Genomic DNA, 18366 nt, shown 5'->3' on the forward strand with positions numbered 1-18366 from the left:
AGGAGTTCACGAAGCAGAAGCCTTGAAAACTGTTGAGCACTGCAGAAAGAAAAAAAAAAAAGCAGACTATGAAGTTTTTTCTTGCTTGAGCTCATGTTACACAAGCTGTTTTGGGATCATGGAGAACATACCTGGAGCTCTGAGCTGAAAACTGCCCCTTGATAGGGGAATTTGTCTTTTATGAAGGAGATTTAATTGCAGCCATCTTCAAACAAATTGGAAAATAACCAGGAGATAAGTGAAAGATTCATTTAATAATCTTAACAAGACACAGCCTAGAGCATCTGAAGAGCTTTAACAAGTGCTAATGATTATACCTGAGAAAATATCTGATTCTCACTCAGAATTATTAATTTAGGAGGGAGGATAAGAATTCATAACAATTTTAATGGGGGGAATTAAAAAAAATTAAAAAGTGTGAAACTGAATAAAACAATTAATGTTATAAAAACTTCCAGACACAAATATTTACTAGTTCTTTAAAATATGACTTATTTTTCTTCTATGTATTTTTCAAGATGGTTTTTCTATTGTCCTGTGCATGGTTGATTTATTGATACATTCCAACAAATCCCAATAATTTCCCCAAAAATGTTCTTCCATTTGGTCTTGGAAAACATATGTGCGGAGTCACAGATCTCTGTAATGTCAGGGGAAAGACCTAGATGATATCTGAATCCAATACATAGTATTCAGTATAACTTAAAATCACAAGATATAATCACAGTAATATAATCACTGTGATATAATCTGGATCCAGCCTAAAATCAATCACTTCTTCATCCAAACTCCCAGAAAAGAAAAGCAATCTGGTTACACAAATGAATCAAACCATGGTTTGCTTGTGGTGGATCTGCCTTCCGTTTCTCAGGTCAGGGTCCTTGGATCATCTTGTTGTGTGGTACTTTGTGGTTGATTGTTATAGTTATGTCACTGCAGAAATACAACAAAAAAAATCATAAACACATTTGTCACTATCTTTTCAATTGTGGGAATTGAAAACTGATAATTAATTTCTTTTTTTTTTTACTTTTAAAGAGGTCAAGCATTCTTGAGTCTGCAGTACTGAAGTCAGAAATGCTACTGTATCTTTGTTATCTGATGAGGGAAGCCTTGAAGAGAACTAAAAAATCTGACTGTGATACGCTGAAATTTTTTACTCAGTTTTCAACAAACTACTGCTTTGAGACCTTTCAGTGTTACACTTCATCCCGAGTTTTCAGACTCTGTGAATATCTGTACTTTATATATTATTTTCCTCAAACATATTAGTTTGTATTTTTCCCATTTGAAGCTCATTTTGTAATTTTCTGCCTGATTCCTTAATCTCACTTGGTCCCATTTGTATTATGCCTTTTTGCTCTCTGGTGTTCACCTCAAGTTCTAATTTATTCTCACCTGCATATTTCATTAATGTATTTTTACTCCCACACGCACATTATTAATAAAGACGTTAAACTGAATGACTCTCTACAGAATGCTATTAAATATTCTCCCCTACACTCCAAATCTAATACTTTGAGCCCTTTTTTGTACAGCCAGCTCTCAGCCCTTGTGACAATGCTCTCTGCAAGTCATTGGGAAGTAATTTTCAGTAGAAGTCTGCAAGTTATCATAACACTTCACTAGATTCCAGACATGTATATTGCATTCCCTTTATGCACAAAGTAGGTAATACAAATAGCAAAGTCTGTTTTTAGGAAATAGGTTCTATGTTCATTACTTGATGACTAGGTTTGGGATTGGGGAAAGAATGATCTGAATTACTTTTTTGTAACCTTTGCATGATGATGTATAGAGCACTGTTTTCAGCTGTACCCAGGGTCACAGAATCACAGAATCACAAGTTGGAAGAGACCTTCAAAATCATCAAGTCCAACACATGCCCTAACACCTCAACTAACCATGGCACCACGTGCCACATCCAGTCTTTTTTTAAGCACATCCAGGGAGGGTGACTCCACCACCTCCCCAGGCAGACCATTCCAGTACTTTATCACTCTTTCCATGAAAAACTTTTTCCTGACATCTAACCTATATTTCCCTTGGTGCAGCTTGAGACTGTGACCTCTCGTTCTGTTCTTGCTGCCTGGAGAAAGAGACCAACTCCATCTGACTACAACCACCCTTCAGGAAGCTCTAGAGAGTGATAAGGTCACCTCTGAGTCTCCTTTTCTCCAGGCTAAACACCCCCAGCTCCCTCAGCCGTTCCTCACAGAGCTTGTGTTCCAAGCCCCTCACCAGCCTCGTTGCTCTCCTCTGGACATGCTCAAGCATCTCAACGTCCTTCCCAAACTGAGGGGCCAGACCTGGACACAGCACTCGAGGTGTGGCCTCACCAGTACTGAGTACAGGGGAAGGATGACCTCCCTGCTCCTGCTGGCCACACCATTCCTGATCCAGGCCAGGTGCCATTGGCCTTCTTGGCCACCAGGGCTGGCTCATGTTCAGGTGGCTGTCTACCAGTGCCCCTAGGTCCCCTTCTGCCTGGGCATTGTCCAGCCACACTGTCCCCAGTCTGTAGCACTGCAGGGGGTTATTGTGGACAAAAATGCAGGACTCAGCACTTGGACTTATTAAACTTCATTCTGTTAGACTCTGCCCATCCATTCAACTGTTCCAGGTCTCTCTGCAGAGCCCTCCCACCTTCCAACAGATCCATACACGCTCCCAGCTTAGTGTCATCTGCAAACTTATAAAAAAAAGACTCAAAGGTTTTTTCCATTAAAGACTCATGTCTTTTCAATTCCCCTGGTATCAGGACCTGTTTCTGTTGCTTACAATGTTTAGCACCAACCCTTTGTTCTCAGGATGGATAGCAGGGAAAAAGCTCCTTCAGACAAACCCTTCTGCTGATCTGTAGTGAAGCTTCCAACAAGCTCTACTGCCAGTGCTCCACCAGAGACAACAAAGTCACCTTTGTGTTCTCTGCAACTCTTCCATCACACCCTTACGTGGGAGAAATGGCCCCAGCTCAAACTCCTGACCCCAGTGCCTGGGAAGGCAGCACGCCTCAGTGCTGTTATGGTTTTACTTTGCTCAGTCTGCTTTTAATATACTTCCTTTTCTGTGTTAAATTGTTTCCCACCTTAGCAATTTTCTCCCAGCTACTCATGTTCTCCTCTAATTACCAGGCGCAATTAGAATAATTCTACTGCTTTCTACAGATTCTGCAGTTTGGCGGTGGAATCGGATTGGGATCGAGTTCAGCTGCGGTTTTCTGTCTAGCAAAGCATACGTGTGCTTCAGGAAGGTAAGTTGGATGCCTGTTGTGTATGTCCAACTGTTTAAAGCAATACTCAGCACCAAAACAACACTGAAACCATTCATTAGGAATTTATGCAGTGACTGGAAGGGAAAAGTCACTTTTCCCCATTCTTTATTTTAGATTTGTGCAAAAGATTGCACCAAAAAGAGTCCAGCCACAAAATGAAATTTGGACTTGTCCCATAGACGCAACAGCTAGGAGAAAAAAGCAGTTTGCTTTAGAATGACTGTTGGATTAGCTGCCTTTAAGACTTAACAAACAATTCAGTTCCAAACAGTGTATTTTGACATCCAAGCTGTGTGCCCTGGTGTTTCAAACCATACACTAGATAAATTATTAAACCTATGTGGGCTGCTTATTTCCATTTCAAATGAAACACAAATCAAATATGACATTTGAAACTTTTCTATAATGTCTATAAAGAGAGTGCTAAGAACACAGGCTTGTAAAAGAGGTTTATTCAGCGCTTATAAGAGTGACCTATCAATAATGAAAGTCACTAAAAATACAGGTCTTCCATAGGATGATTAGGAGAATATTTGTGGATTAAAATGTTGAAACACTGACTGTAATGTCTGTCTCAGTTTTCCCTAGACTTCTTTCTCCAAATCCCTCTGGCCAGTGAAGTCACTCATGACATAGCCCCTCTTCAGCTGCCCCTAAGATGTTTAGTTTGATTTTTTTAGTGCTAAACTGTGTGGATTCTGGTTTGCTGAGTATTTTAGTTATGTAAAGACAAGATGGGTTCTCTGCTTCTTTCTGTGAAAAAAAGGACAATGTCTGGTAGGAGTTCTGTCAGTGTTTTCAGGCCTTTATAGCTAATGAAAGCTCATTTGCAATAAAGCAGTCCTCGAGTTTCTCTAGCTTGAGATTCACCCTATTTATAAAAAGATTGCGCATAAGATATGAGCGTGATCTTCTAAACACTGATGTTGGGCATATTTTCTATGCTTGTTATGATAATATATTTAGAAGTTACAAAGAATTTCCAGAGCTCAGTAAGCACAGTAAGAGGTAAGATTCACTAGCTCATCAGAGCAGGAAAAATAATGACTAAAGAGTAAATTCATGCCATGCTAAGTTAGATATTCTGAATGCTCTCTGAGTAAAATTATTCTGGCACTAGAGTCAGGACAGTCCAACATTTTGTTTAGATATATAAAGACAAGTGCTTAAAATATGTATGGTTGTTTAGGTGTCATAAATTTTATTTTATTTTATAATGCACAAAACTTTTAACTTCACTGATATTTTAAAACTTGTTATGATTTTTAAGTATATGCTTAGAACAAGTTCTATTTGTAGAATTCAGCAGAACTAAACTATGTCTTTAATTGTTATAAATGTTGAGATTTATGATAGATTGGGGGTTCAAAGAGATTTATGACAGCTTTTTCAAAGTGATCAAATTTAGAAAGCCACTATAAGGGGGCTGAATATATGGAAGCTAGGACAAAATGTGTACCTGAGAGTTTTCTTCCTGGGTGTTCAGTTTGGTTGCCCCAGATGGAATTTCTAAAGTTCAAATTTTCCATGTTTGAACACAAGTGCTTTAACCATGTCCCTGAATGTGATATAAATCACTGCAGACCATGCAGCAGATGTGCCATTACTTCCCCTGTGTGAAATACTTGCTAAGTAGACAGCTATAAATAGAGGCACAACCTGAAATTTCCAAGACTCTTTCAAAGAATAGTTCTAATTGATAAAGTTTTAGTAAGTGTTTCATGCAGGAACATAAAATACACGGTGAACCTAAATCAAAGTTTAGTGCTGTGTTGCTGGAGGAAAACGTAAAAAAAAAATTCAGGGGCTGATGAAGATTGGCAAGGACATTATCTTTTGAATCTTTGTAACATATCTGGTCAAAAATCTTCTGTTGAAAGCCATTTCCAACAGAAAATAACATTCTACTAAATTGTTGTTTTGCTGTCTTTCAATCAAAGTATTAGCATTAAAGAAGTCCAAACCAGAAAACCTTGAGCAAAATCTCCAAAAGACAATTTCTCTCCTCTCACTCCCTCCATTTTGCTTAGTAACATGCAGAGATGATAAACTCTTACTCTCTTACTTGATTCACTTTTGACATATGTCAACATTTTTTCCCTGTAGTTTTCTTACAGCTACTGTTTTGCTAAATTTTAAACTATATACCCAGACCTATTATTTTTTTATAAACTCTGGCTGACTACAGCTAAAAAAAAAAAAAAAAAAGAAAATTTGTCTTGAGTCTTTAACACATATTTGCAAACCTCATAGCATGGGAAAAGGAAGGGAAAAAATTTTAAAAAATTTGCTCCTCATGACCATGAAGAATAAAATAAAAAAGTAATTAGATTAGACTCCAGCACAAAGGAACATGGATCAGATACTATGAAGATTTTGATGATAAAGATATAGAAAGGAACAGAATAAATTGCTGGGGAAAACTGTAGCTGCCATCATGGGAACATTTATTAATAGGTTCGATAAACATCAGCCAAGAGTGACAGAGATAAAATTAACCTTGTGTGAGGCAAGGTGCCAAACGAAGCTTCTTGAGGTGCTTTACAGACTCACTTTTCCATGATTCTGTCCCGTAGGTGTGGATGTGTCATGAGCAGTTTCACAGCTGTCAGTGGGACATCTCAGAAATGCTAACCTCTTGTGAAAGACTCTCCATGGTCCGAATATTTACAGTCTGACAGAAGCAAAAAGAAGAAAACACATATTTTGGTAGCACTCTGTTTTCTGCTTTTTGGGTTGTTTACCAAAAGTTACTCAACATATATTTTAGATTATGAAGAGATAAATGCTTCTTACAGGGTTTGGGAAAAGGTCACACTATCTATTCCTTGGAAAATTCCTTTTGTGTTCTAAAGCTGCACTTTTACATAAAGGAATATCCAGCAGAAGGCAAGTGTAGACAAATACATTAACAATCATTACACAGTCTATCTTGAAAATTTTTAAAATTGGAGAGCTTTGAGGTTTCTCAGGCTTTCTGTGTTCCAGTTTCCTGTTAATTCTCTAGACACTAGGGAGCTGAGAAACAAAAACATTAGAGAAACACAAGAGTTATCCAGCATCCCTGAAGCATGGGAGGCAGTTCTTCATCAGGAAGTGCAGAAGCTTGAAAATTGCTACCTTAGCTCCCCTAGAGAGCCCTCACTGCAGCTGGAATTGCAACTGCAACTTGGAATTGTCTGAGCCACATTCTTCACTGATCTGATGTGGTGAGAATGGGCTGCTGGAATATACCTTGCTTGCCTCTTGCCACAAGTTTGTTAAGCCTGTTTTCATAATTTTGACAATTTCATATTTTTCAGTCAAAATCTGCTTTTACTTGGAAAACACACAACCAGGTTTGTATTTAATGCTTTAAGCTTTGGAAGTAAATCTTCTGAAAGAAGTTTTTAAGTAAAAGCAAAGCTGAAACAAAAAAAAAAAAAAAAAAAAAAAAAAAAGACAAACCAGAAAACCAGAAGTGCCTATTTGCCTACAAAATCAAACTTATTTTATATAATAGGCTTTTATAATTCTGCCAATTTTTATGGGCTTCTAGTTACATATTCCTGAGGATTTTCATATTTTGCTCCTCTGTTGCTGTGTGGAAAATCTGTGCCAGCAACACATGAATTGACTAACAAACTGAGTGTATATTGGAAACAGTTACTTTGTCAATACACAGTGTACTGCCAAATGTAAAAATGTCAAACAAATGGGAAAAAATATTCAAGAATTATTGGTTTATCTCTTGTAGTTACTACCATTTCGGTTATTCCTTGTAGCAGTTGCAAGAAAAATGTTTTCAGGCAGAAATTATTTTAATTGGCAAATTTCCTTCAATATTACGTACATTTTAACCCAATGAAAATTAAACAATTAGCTTCAAACTGCCAATGTAAATTCACTAAAGACTAAATTTACTAACTTTCTTTAGTCCTGGTATTTTATTCATACTTGGGTTTTTGTTGCTATGGTATTTTCATTGTGTTAAAGAAAAATTGGATGATATGAATATAAACTGCTTAAATATTTATGGTATGGTATTTGGCTTAGTTGCTACTATTGCATAAAAATAAGAATCTAGTCCACTGTATTTTGATAAAAGCAGAACCCTGCCTATTCTGCGTAATGAAGAGATTTCTTGGATGGAAGACTATATGGAAACCTATTCAGAAAGAAAAGAGGAAAGAGACAGTGAAAGATCACAAAGTGATAGATAAATTGCCAATACTTAAAACAGAGAAAAGGAATCTGAAAAGCCTTTATCTGACAGTATTTTGACAATAAATAAAGTCTGACTTGCAGGTTTATTCTAAGTTCTTTCTTAACAGACATAGTTCTTTTTTTTTCTTTGTTTACTCAGAACAAGATCTTCATTTCCTTCTCTTCTTTCAGTCTGAAGCTTAATGACTGTGACTGCTAATTTTGACTACCTTGACACATTCCCACTGATTTTTTTTTAATCAGCTTTAGCTGTTGTGGTACACTTGAGACATCAGATTTTAAACTCCATATATCCTGCAAGAGCAGTTTAGTGTCAGCAAGTCAGGTTTTTCCTACGAGCCAAAATTCACATCTGTTTTTACAGATGTTGGGGTGATTTTTAAAGAGTATGTTCTACTTGATTCTTTGTGAACTTGTCTAAATCAAAATCCTTATAGAATGTTTTGCATAATGCAGTCCTTCTGTTTACTTATTCTCAGAGCACAAGTACTGTTCTCATGTGTTGGGCATTCATATGATGTTTCTCTTTTTTTCTACAGCTTGGTAAAAAGCTAGCTAAAAAGTTTTGTTCTTAGATTTTTCAGATATTTCTGCCCTTAATTTCCTTTCTCCTTAGTGCTTTTTGGTATTTATGTACTGATTTATCTTCTAATGATTGCTTCTTACAGACCTCCTCAAGAACTATCTACTGTAATCTAGCTCTGTAATTCAGTATATGATTTTTGACACACCCATTTATTTTGCATACACAGCAGTTTGGGGTTTTTCCCTGTGTTTTGATCCTAAACATTTGTTTGTTCAAATGGGCAAGGAAAGAGGGATGAAATAACTTTTAAAAGGGTTTTTTAGAAGACACTAAATTTGTAGACAAGTATTCAACCAAATCCTTAATTTTTTCTAATTGCACAAATGCTGTAGGGAGGATGTGTCCTATTTGATGTACAGGCAATAGCTCTAGAGACTTTCCACAGAAAGTACCCAAATCAAATGTGTCAGTTCACAAACAGCAAGGTTGTGTTAATGTGGGTACAGGTTTGCTACTGAATGTTTGCATTAAGACATGAAGTGCCTAAGGTTGAATACACAGCTGAGTAAGGGCCAGGAGGAAAGAAGATTTTTCTTGAAATTTGTTTCTATTCATGAGAGATGTAGACTTCTTCAAACCCTAGAACCCATTTTGTTGCTGGCTGATGGACAGCATGACATTTTATTTCATTGCTCCAAAAAGTGCTGTATAATGGAATTATCTTGAACATCAACTAGGAGAGATGACTTTAGGCTGAAGGAGAGTATCTCCAGCCCCATCCCTGGAGATGTTCAGGCTAGGTTGGATGGGGCTCTGAGCAACATGGTGTAAGGTGTCCCTGCCCATGGTAGGGGGATTGGATGACCTTGAAGGGTTCTTCCAACTCAAACCATTCTGCAATTAAATAAATAAGCCTTTGAATTTAGAGAAAATAAACCAAAGGATTTTTTTTAATTTAAATTATTTGCTGCAGGTTGGAAAGTCTACAGGAGTCCAAAAGACTGTAATAGATTTGGAAGATATGTAGTATGTTATCTTTCTTATATCTGCTAAGCGTTCTAATTGTTTCATTATTGGGATAAAGAATGTGCCATCTCTCGGGGAACACAGGCAGGATTTATGAAATATTTCTTCTTAAAGGCATGCTTCACTAATAGCTATAAAATAACCACAGAGATGCATTTTTGGGAATGAGACTGGCTTGGGTCACCACATGAGATACACTGATATTAGTCATTCAGCCAATGTTCACAACTGTGCTCAATTTATTGATTCTGTGCTGAAGGAAGGAAAAAGGTCAATCTATCTGCTTTTCATGATGAAAATCAAAGAACAACATAAAAATAAAAAACAACTCACTTCTCTTTTCTTACTAGATCCGTGACATGCCTTTCTTCAATGGCACTTTTAATGATGAGAAACTCCAATGTGATTTGGCTGCTATAAGCCAAGCTAATTACACAATCTGAGATTTTGGTTTCTGTGAGTCAATATTCAGAACAACTTAGAATCTATTTGCACAATGTAGACATAAAGGTCAAATTAAAATATTAATTCTTTCCAGCTAGGTACAATATATTAAAATATATTTTCCTCTTTGTTTGAAAAGTTTGAGCTTTCAAATGCAATCAAGATACTTTTGTCAATTATCCATTTACACCAAATGACCAAGGAGGCAGCTTTGTACTGTGAACACTTTCTTGCAATTCAATGATGTGAACTTTTTTCTGTCAGACATAAGAAATTCCAAAAAGTGACCTCTCAGCAGCTTCTTTAAGTGATGCTGACTAATACATAATTTAGCTGTAAAAATATGGACTTGTAGTCACTCAGCATAGGTTTAATAAATAATATGCCTGAATACTTTCATAGTACATGCTAATATCTCTCTCTTAATGCAGAGGGTGATATTATTATATATTGAGTTCTATATTTTGTGACTATTATTTTTCCTTCTTTTCATAAAACTTTAGACACCTCTTTGTGGGTTAGGTGGTGGTAAATTCAAGTCTGTTATGGAACTAAATGTATTTTAGGATAGCAGATGATAGCACATGCAAAAATTTCTGTAAATATCTTACGCCTGGTGTAATTTTTTCACCCATCTCTGAAGAATAATATCTTTATTCTTCTGTGTGTTCCTGTTCTGTTTGACTGCATGGCTGAATTTCCTCAGGTTGTTTGTCAGGTTTAGTACAAAGTAAATGTTGCTTAGATGCTCCAAATTGATTATGTTCACCCTCAGGCAATTTCACAATAACCTATTGCAGATTAAAATCACAAAATGCTATGTCACCTCCAGTCCTTATTAAGATAATTGACCCTCCTACTGAATTAATAATCTACCTCCTGGTTGCTTAAATACTCTTGCTATGAAATAGTTCTCCTAAAGTCTAAACTGTAACATATTTTGATGAGATAATTGAACTTGTTTGTCTTCTTATTCAGTTAAACATTCTGGACTCATAAAAGCAATAAAATTCATCAAAAAAAAAGTGGAAGGCCCAATATTTGCCAGGAATATTTTCCATAATTTCTAAGTTAATTTATTCATTATAATTCTGCTATTCAAAAGAAAAAAAATATAGGTGAAAATTTAAGTTATTCAAACTCAAAATTACCAAGTAATGTATAATTTGACATTATAAATGTATTGGCTTTGAAGCAAAGCTTTTTCTGTGGTAGTAGGATACTTTCTATATTTTCCTGTAGTATGGGTTTACTTGAATTCTCAAATTAGTAGGAAATTATTTAAATATGAATTAAAATCAAGCTGCTCTTGAATAATTTGTAGTTTCTCATTGAGATAATGAGTTTCAGAAAGCTTTGAATTTCTGTCAGTGTGGAGATACAGGCACACATTTAGCAAGATGTATGGGAAATAGATTTATTTTGTTGGTTTTTTTTTTTTTTACTTGCCTACCCTTTGCTTTCCTCCCAGATGAATACAGATGAAATGAACAGACAGAAACACATGAGAACATTTTTTTCCTCATTCAGGCAACAATTATGCATCTGATTGTCAGTTTCTGTACCCCACTGCTGCCTCATCATATTCCCTTTCTACCCACATCCCTTTTTTTATGCTTCTTCTTCTAGCAATTCAGGTAAATATAGACTTCCTCCAGACAGGGCAGACAAATGGTCTGGCTCAGGCAGCCTTGCTTGAAAATAGGAATCCTTTAATTTCTTAATTTTTTCTTTTGTCCTAATTACATAGGAGATTTATGTGGGGTGGGTGACTTTTATTTAAAGCAATGGCAAGCCTATATCCATGACTTCTTGGCTCATAATTAAGTAAATTGATCAAATGGAATCCTGCTACCATGACTAAACCCTGATCAATTTCTTACCTGGGAAAGGAACCATAAAGGAGCTCTGAAAGACAAAACATCTGCTGTTTTCACCCCTGTGCACTTCACTGTCAGTGCACCTGCTCTTATCCATTGAATCAAAGCAGTTTTGGGTACTGTGTGCTCAGGGCCTGACTCCACATGGTGTATTTACATAAGTAGCCCATGGGGAGTCAGGTAAGCTACTGGCATGAGAAAAATGTTGCTGAAATTTGAACTTCAGGTTTTACGTCCTCTATAAGGCAGACAGAAAGTACTCTATAAAAATATATATCCAAACAGAAAAAGTTCAAAAGAAAAATTCTTGTATGTGGAAAATTCTTCATTCTTGAGTGTGTTTTTGCATTACTGATGCAGCATCATAATTTCTTTTCAGCTCAGAGGATGACAATGCATACTTGGAATTTCATACACTGACCTATTGGATAACTGAGTCAATCAGTCAATGCTTACTGTCAATTTTATTTCACTGCATCACACCTGGATCAAAACCCCTGGGAGTTGTATACCTCTGCTATTCTAGACCTACTTAGAAGTCCTGTCAACATACTTCTTTGAACTTCTTTTACAGTTGTACTGTATCTTGGAAACAGCTTCTTGCACCAGCCAGCCACACAGAGGACTAGTCAATAAAAAAAACCTAATCAAAATACTATATAAAATATCCACAAAATGGTCAAAGGCATTGAAAGAGCTGAAATTAATTCTCTCAGCAACCAGGGGGTGAGTGAGTCCAGTATACCGGTAAAATTCTTAATCCTTGCTGACTTTAAAGTACATAGCCTTTTTCAGGAACAGTTCTGGAGAACAGGTTACTTTCTCAAACTCCACCAGTGACTCTACATTTAGCCTTCTTTATTTGTTTAAAACAAGAGTACAGAAAATAAACAGTGATTATAAAATGCACAGGTAAATAGATATGCAAAAAAGTCCCCATATTAATTTCCATATTCACCTCAGTGAACAGTTCACCCATCCAATCTTGAAAAAGTCCCATATTAAAAAGAAGCATCATCCACATAAAGGAACAATGTTTAGCTGTCTGAGATGTCTCCTGGAAGCTTTTCGTCTGATTTTCTGAAGTCGAGTTTGCAGACATCACTATATCTTGCAAAAGTAGAGAGCTTGTCAAATAGAATTTACTTTTAAATCATAATTATTGTAGGTAACAGGTCAAAAATGTATTGTTCCATTATAATTGATAACAAAGCTTCCCTTTACTTCCCTCAAGGCCAAAATTGCTACAATTCGATTGCATTAAATGGATATCTTTCCTTTCCCCCTGAGGTATTGCTTGCTCTTCCACATCCATATATCTGATACAAGTTTTTCACCCTAAAAGCAGTTCTATGTCTTTATAGAGGATAAGGACCTAGAATCTGTGTCATCCCTCATCACAAAGACCTTTGGAAAGGTAAAACTGGCAAAGTGAGCAGGTGGGTCTGCCAATCTCTTGGTTAATTCTTGGCAAAATACTCTAGTGAAAGTTCTTCCTTGTAAATAATAGTTTCTCAGATTATTGTAAACTCATTCTTAGACCTCTCAACATTTACTATAATACATCAAAATGTATTTTTAATTTTTATATAGTTTAATTTTTTTTCACTGTGGAGTTTTCTGTTGACTCTAATGAAATTGTCTGGGGCTCAGGAAGTTATCTTGGTTTTGATTAACAGTATTAAGTTTTTTGCCATTCTGTTTCTCACCAACCATCAAGGTTCTAGATGTTTCAGGACTGATCACATTCATAATTAAGCTATGATTGTCATTCCCTCCATGAAGTGCTCTATATAGTTAGAAAATGAGAAATTCCACTAGGTTAAAAAAAAACCAAACAAAACAAAAAAAGACATCAAAAATAAATTTTTTCAGTCTCTGTCCCTTTTATATTGGTTTCCTCGGGGGACCCTCTTTTTATTATGTATCAACTGAACCTGCAACCTAAAAGGGCAAAAGTTTTTGCTGCAATGCAAGATGACTGCTCAAGAGGTAACTGTCATTGTGCTTATTTGCCATATGGGTAAACAAAAAAGCATAAAACACCAAAAGTTAACCTATTTAGTGTCTCTCTTGAGATGTGCTGGAGTGGGATCATTTCTACACCAGAATGAGAGAGCTGCAGAGCAGATCCATGGCATGCTTGCTGTATTACAGGTGTCAGCTTCTAATCTAATGGAATTACTTTCATTCCTCCCGATCCTAAAAAATATGGGTTTCACTAGACCCATAACACTTACCTGCAGGAAGTGAGTGCTGACTATTCTTTCTCTTATTCAGCAGGCAAGTTATTTGTTACTAAAATAATGCCTAATTAGAATACCACTTGCAAGCAGCACTGACTAGATAGGATATTAAATATCCATTTAAAGAAAACATATGTCTTTTAGAAACAGGAAACCACTTGCTGGCTCTTGGTCACTGGGTCTGCAGTCTAACACAGTGAACTGGTGTATATGAGAAAACACATATTCATATTTTGTAATCAGTTTTGAGAAAGAAGATCTACTTGTAAATTAATAAATATAGGGCCTGCCTTTGAAAATGCTCTGGTGCTGCTGCAAGAATCAATTACATCTGTAGAATATAAACTTATTAATAAAGAGCTGTAGAAAAAAAAAGGCAACTCTTGGATAGGAGCATGATAAAATAGAGTATTTTCTCCCTTCAGATATAGTATCTGGGATCTAACACTACTGCCTCAGAATTTTTTGTTGGCAGTAGAAATCCAAGTAGAATGAAACAGTGATTTGCTGTTATGTTGGTTCATGGAAGACTGACTGCATAATCTCGAGGAAAGGTGCTGTGCACACTTATCTTTGATTTATAACTCTGTAAATGCACAAAGTTCTGGTTCATCTATGTATGCTCAATGTAAAAGATATAAAACCAAGTTGGCTGCCCCCATAAATATTTAATCCACTGTAATCAAGTTAAGGACACAACGATAGCATGAACACATGCCTTTACTTCTGCATACCATATTAATGTGAGTCACTACAGTTGATTTAATTTGAATATTTTTCAATGTGCACTTCTGCAAGAGAAATGGGTGTTAGTCTTTTTTTTCTTACACTGTGTTGTAGATGTTTATTAGGGAAGTACTTTATTCTCTGTGCGTGCACGACTAATGTTTTGAAATTCAGATAACTTGAGTGCTTTTCCTCCCTAAAAAAACAGATTTTTCCTCCCTAAAAGCACTATTTATATTCCTTAGTTGTTTTTGGCCAGAAAATAGTCTCTACATGATTTTCAGTGCTGTAACTGTTGTCTTGTAACTGCTTCTAAATGTTTTTTCTTCCCACTATTTTTTAAAACTTTTTTATATAGCAATAAACTTTCATTTATTTTCTCACCTTGCTGTGTGTGAAAAGTGAAAGAAAAATCTTTAATTTTAACACTGTTTTTATGATGTGGTGTATGAAACTCAGTTTCATGTGTGGTTTGGTACATGAACTCATGGAGTTAAATTATTTCTATGAGTCAGGGGTAGTCAAAGTGTAATCAGCCATGAAGTCTGTGTTTCACAAAGCTGCTTACACTGAATAATTCAATATTTGAGCTTTAATGATATTTGAATAGGAATTTGTATGCAGACTGTACAGTGCATAGATGAAAGAAGGCAGACAAACTTTTGATTTCTGGCTGAATCATTAGTATGAGATCGCTTTTCAGCCTGCCGTGGGATCATCCCTCCCTGAGCCACACACGTGCAGCGCTGCCTCCGAGGGCAGGTGACCTCCAGTACCTCCACAGGTTGTGCACAGCCCCTGTGGCTCGTCACAGCTTTTTCCTGGGGACCTGAGCCACAGAACGCCCAGGGATGGCCTCTGATGGCAGAGCCGTCATGGTTAGGGATGTCATGATGAGAGTCAAGAGGCAAACCCCATGGAGGTCAGGCTGGCACTGCCCAGGGGACATTCCCATTCCAGCTCTGCCGTGAGCCTCGGCTGTGACTAATGAGGGAAGCGTTCTGGGGAGCACAGCTTGCCTCTGGCTGTGGGAGGACAAACCGTACCCATCACTCCTTGTCAGTGCCAGATGGGAGGGAAAGGGTGGGGAGGGAAGACAAAATGAGTCCAGAACAGAGGAAACATACTTCAGAAATGTCTGCATGGGGATTTTCTGCCTATACTAGAACAGCCTCTGCCTGTTCTCCACAAAGTGTGACAGGGGCATGAGTGTCAGTGATAAGAAAAGGCAGAAGTTTATTTGTTGTGATGCTTGAAACAAGGCTCTCCTGACCATAGACTCACTTGTAATCCCTGGAGCCAGGGCTGAAGCTGTGCTGGGCCAGGAATGGTGCAGGGGTGCTGCAGCCCCCTGTCCTGCTGCAGGGCTGCACCCTGCACTGCTGCCCCTGCTGTTCTGGCAGAAGACGGTGCCATGCTAGCCTGCTCTGGGGCTCTGAAGAGCTGGAGATTGGAGGCTCAGAAGACAGGGACTAGGGTGAAAGTTCTGTGGATGTTCTGGTTGACAATCATGTGCAACTAGAAGCCAAACGGGCTGGTTGCCCTCAAACAGCTCAGCTGGTCTGCCATGTGGTCAAGAAGATCCTGGAAGGGCCATGAAGCAGCTTTCATCCCAGGGAACACTGATGGATTGTACTGGCACATCCAGTTCTTCTGGGAGAGCCCAGGCTCCTGTGATCAAGAAGTTCCACCTGAATATGAGGAAGAATTTCTTCACTGTGCTGTGACCAAGCATTGAAACAGATTGCCCAGAGAGGTGATGGGATCTTCCTCACTGAAGATATTCAGGATCTGTTGCACTATGACACAAAATAACTCACACATTCACTCAAGATGTAAAAGAAGGAAAAGAGGAAGTTTTATTTCTGACCTCGCAATATATAGAATTCCAAAAATGACAGTGGATTGGAGGGTGAAATTGCCACCTCTCCAACCACACTGGTCAAACTAACAATCCATCAATTCACTCTTCTCAGAAAGAAGAATGCAAAATAATCATTATTTACATGAACAGTGCGTGAGAACTCTAGTAGAAATATGTAAACATCAGAAGGCAAAGAAAACTTTTAAAAGGACTTTAAAATTTTTAAAATTACAGGGCAACTAGGATATCTCTGGACAATCCTGAGTCTAGGATGACCCTGCTTGAGCGTGGAGATTGGATCAAAGACTGCTGCAGTCCCTTCCAATCTTGTCTATTCTGTGATTCAGTAATTCTGGGACAAAGGGATGCAAATATTGGTATGGAAATGGTGCAAAAAACCTTTTACACAAGTCAGGCTTTGATAGTCAGTTGGATCCTAAATAAATTTTGAATATATTCTGTCTTCAAGCAGACAATAAATCCAAATTACAGTTTGAAGTATTATTGCTATAGATTTCTTCCCAAATACTTAATGTGCTTAAACATTTTCTGAAACAAATTTGAAGCTGAAACAAATAAATACTTCTGATGAGCAGCCCTAATGCCCATACTCATACTTTTCAGTATGCTATATATTTTTAAACTTTTGATTTGGATGGTATTATGTTATCTCCACATTGTGAAGGATTCAGGAAGAAATGAGAGGTACAGTCCAAACTCCTGCATTATCTCAAGTAGACTGTACACTGAATTTCTAATATAATTTCTCTCGAAGGGCCCTAATCTCGGGCTCTTTCTAGGGTAGTCTGAAAAGAACAAGATAGAATCTGCTTATCACCCTTTCCCCTTGAAAGCACAGGAGAGGTAAACAAGAAAGGCAACTTGTAAGCATTGAGACAATTACTTCTGTTTCTAAGATCACGGCCTAACACTGATAAGGGATTTTTAAAAGGGATTTTTGTATCCAGATTAGAAGAAATCAGCAAGTGTGCATGGACATTCCACTATCTAGATTTCATGTTGTTTCCTGTGTCCTTATGTATCTAAGGGCAAAGTCATTTCACTTTAATTTCACTTTACTTGGTGTCAGAAAAAAAACCAAAACAAACTAAGACAACAAAAAAAACCAACAAGAACTAAAAAAGACAACAGAAAAAAACCCCAATAAAAATCAACCCTATTGATTTATTCTGGAATCAATTATTTTATTTCACCAGAGTAAACTATGAGAGAAGATGCAGACCTGCATTGCCTAACAGTGGAAGACACACCAACAGAAAATACTTTTTCCACATAGCTACAGGTGTGGCACCCCATCCTTAAACAGAAGGGAGCATTCAAGATTCATAGATATCTGTTGTCAAAAGGGAACAACAAAAGCCAGAGGGTCCACAAAAAGTTTGATTTGTAAATTATATGCAGCATGGAAACTGGTGAGTTAGTCCCTCACCCTGGAGCTAATTTTTTTTTGTTATCTAAGCAAATTAGTTATTATGCACAGTCCATTCTTCTAGACCTTTCTGGAAATGGGTCAGAGGCATTAAGGGCTGGTTTTGTTCCCCTCACCTGGGTCGTCCTTTGGTTAGCAGTCCATGCCTACTTCTCAACCTCATTCCTCTGCTTGTGCTCTGCTGTGTTGTGCTTATCTCCAGGAGCCAGAAAAAGGATGTTTGTCACAGAAAAACGCTGCCCTACCTCCACATGTCCCCCTTCCCCAGCCACATCCTGCTCTTTCTCAGAGGATGTTACTACCAGCAGTCCTTGGTTGGCTCCACGACTCTTCAACCATTGCTGTTTGAGATATCAGCATTAGGACCTTGTCCTCTAAGCTGCTACACAAGGTTCTGCCCACAGACAGCCCTTTTTGTGAAAAGTACTTGTCTTCTCTTCTTTTGTTGGTCCCACTCTGCAAGCAGGTGTGAAAAGGTTAGATAAAAGACCTTTCACTCAGTAATCTTCCCCCAGAACAGAAATGTGTGCTCTCAGGAGAAAAGCCTGCTTTCTGTGCTAGCAGAGGTAGAAGAGATAAAGCCATTAAGCTTTTGCCCACAGAAAAATCTTTTATGAAACCAGGAACAATTTTGACAATTATTTGTTCATTTTGAAAATTGACATTTTTTCTCTGCAGATCATAACAATCTCCAAAGCATCTTGCTCACCTAGCAGCTTAAATC

At 37.4% G+C, this 18366-nt stretch overlaps 1 pseudogene; it reads right to left on the bottom strand.

The window, feature by feature from the left end:
• Positions 1–1895: 1895 nt before the first annotated feature.
• LOC137468521 (uncharacterized) lies at positions 1896–5930 on the bottom strand (annotated as a pseudogene).
• Positions 5931–18366: the final 12436 nt, after the last annotated feature.

The sequence above is a fragment of the Anomalospiza imberbis genome, chromosome 2, assembly GCF_031753505.1.
Source record: "Anomalospiza imberbis isolate Cuckoo-Finch-1a 21T00152 chromosome 2, ASM3175350v1, whole genome shotgun sequence".
In the NCBI taxonomy this organism is placed as follows: domain Eukaryota; kingdom Metazoa; phylum Chordata; class Aves; order Passeriformes; family Viduidae; genus Anomalospiza; species Anomalospiza imberbis.